This window comes from Peromyscus californicus, unplaced genomic scaffold, assembly GCF_007827085.1.
Source record: "Peromyscus californicus insignis strain IS unplaced genomic scaffold, ASM782708v3 Scaffold_1__1_contigs__length_55948999, whole genome shotgun sequence".
NCBI classification, from domain to species: domain Eukaryota; kingdom Metazoa; phylum Chordata; class Mammalia; order Rodentia; family Cricetidae; genus Peromyscus; species Peromyscus californicus.
The window spans coordinates 51,889,496-51,891,937 of record NW_026294492.1 but is presented as its reverse complement, the minus strand read 5'-3'; the positions used below and the strand labels follow the sequence as shown (position 1 = coordinate 51,891,937).

Genomic DNA, 2,442 nt, shown 5'->3' with positions numbered 1-2,442 from the left:
GCAGCCAATGAGAAATGGTGGCGGGTAACCGCTCCCTTGGAAGTAAGATTAAGCCATGATTTCTAGAAAGCCCCTAGAAGCGAGCCAATCAGAATTGTACCCATACTAGCACCCCTAAATGATGTAACCTTGTGCCTTTTAAAACTGAGCTTGCAAGAGTTGGGCACTTCCTCCAGCCTCCACTGTGTTGGATGTATTGGATGAAGTCCCTGCCTAGGCTTGTATTGTATATCCAGAATTAAACCTTGCTTTTGCATTCCAGCATGCTCCTCTTTGGTGGTCTCTCTGGGGGTCGCGATCTGGGCACAACAGTCTCTACGTCCTGAGTACTGGAATTAAAGGTGTGCATCACCACCTCAGGCCCTACCACTTTTTTTTTTTTAAAAAAAAAAACTTTTTGGTATGCATCCTAAGCTAACCTAGTAGTTAATCAAAATCCTGTCCCCTCAGCCTACAGAGTGCTGGTTTTACAGGGAGGAGTCACCATGTCTGGCATGACATCATATTTACCAGTAGAAAGAAAGTCAGGAAGACTCAACAGTGGGAGCTGAACCTGTGTGTTGTGATGATATGAAGGATGACAGGACTTGCAGAAAGTTAGTTTTTGTCTCTCAGTCTCTCTGTCTCTCCCCATCTCTGGAGTAAGTATGTATGTTTAGGTGGGTCTAATATGTTCTAGGATGATGCTGAACTGAGTCATTCACCATCACAACTTCTTTATGTAGTGCTAGAAATTGGGCCCAGTGTTTCTTGCATGCTAGATATGCACTCTATCAAATGGGGTCCATCCCCATCTCCTGAAACAGTTTCTTTACATATATCTCAGATAATAGATATGTAAGATTTCCCACACACCATTAGTGCTCTTGACACAGACTGGCGGTCTATAATTATATCTACTCCTGACACAACTTGGAAAAAGTTAGATCTCACAAAGTAAAGAGTTCAGATCCACAAGAACCCTCAGTCATCCTACTTACCTGGCAGGGGAGATAACATGATCACAAAGGTGGTTTTCCCAGGGTGAGGCTTATCCATTGCACTCCGGATGTGCTGACCCCTGTGATTTCCCCAAATGTGGAAAACTTGACTGCATAATTTGTGGTAGTGGGAAAGAAAAAAAAGAGCCCCCAGTCATGATGTCCATTGTAATCCATATCTCCTATGCTGACCAACCAACTATAAATCAACTGTAGGTTTTGGTGATCTTTTCCTGCTGTATAACTTTTAGGGAGCTCACTATGGTTATGGTAACAATGGTGAGGCCTGCCTCAGCTAGGGAATCACTTTCCTTACACTTACAGGTCTTGGTGGCTTCACTTTCTTCATAAATACACTTTTCCTTCTAGTAACATAAAAATCTGCACTTTACAAAAAAAATCAAAGCTGGGGTTGAAGTTCCGTAGGTTGTGTGCTTGCTTTGTACTACACCAATCTCTTGATTTAGTCTCAAGTATAGCATATGCTGGGTTAACAGCTATAATGCCAGCACTTGAGAGGCTGAGACATGGGGATGGCAAATTATAGGCCAACATGGACTACACTAAGAGAATTTGCCTCTATGAAATAAAAACTACAACTCATCACACCACCACCCATCTAACCAACCAAAAACTTTTAAACATACATGTACATCATTGACTACATAGGCAGTTTAAGGACAGCTTGAGATACATGGCACGTTGTCTCATAAATAAATGAATTAATTAAAAAGTAATTAATTAGTTTGAAATACTAGATGGCACCAGTTATCCTGAAATACTGGCATGACATCATATACATCCTTTTGTATTCTCACATACTACTTTGCAGCTTTAAGATTTATATTGAAATGCTTCATCATACCATACTCTGTCATTCTCCATTGGTTTCACTTATCAAAATTCTAAATATATCTAAAGAATATTTCTCAAGACAAGGGAATATGTTTATAGTATGTATGATGATATAAAGAAATACAGTACTAGAAATGGTTGACCCCACACTACCACTGAAATAGCTGATGTACTGATAAACTGGATGTCTGTTTTCTTGAATCAGTATTTCAGAAATTGGTGCCTTGAATGACACAGATGATATGGTAGGAGTGGGGGGGTGTGGAGGACACCTTTGATCTCAGCACTGGGAAATGAAACGGAGGCAGGATCCTTGTCAAGTTCTAGTGGATGAGTGCCTTTCCTTGTGAGAATGTAAATATATTTTAATTTTAAAATGATATTTGTGTATTTACTAGCTTGTACCAGGAGGAGCATGCCCATGTCATGATCCCTGTGTGGATCCCAGATAAGAATTTATGTGATTTGGTCCTTTCTTTCCACCATGTGGATCCTGGGGATCAAACAAAGTTAGAATTCCCAGCCATCAGGAAGCTGAGTATGAAGATCAAGTCTGAGGGCACCAAGCCCATCTTCCTTTAACCATCTTTTCACACATTTTCAGTTC

At 40.6% G+C, this 2,442-nt stretch overlaps 1 non-coding gene across 1 annotated transcript; it reads left to right on the top strand.

The window, feature by feature from the left end:
- The first annotated feature begins 972 nt into the window (after positions 1 to 972).
- On the top strand, positions 973 to 1,132 carry LOC128116108 (U1 spliceosomal RNA). Its single transcript, XR_008220370.1, has one exon. It is a non-coding gene; the product is annotated as a U1 spliceosomal RNA (small nuclear RNA).
- The last annotated feature ends 1,310 nt before the right edge of the window (positions 1,133 to 2,442 follow it).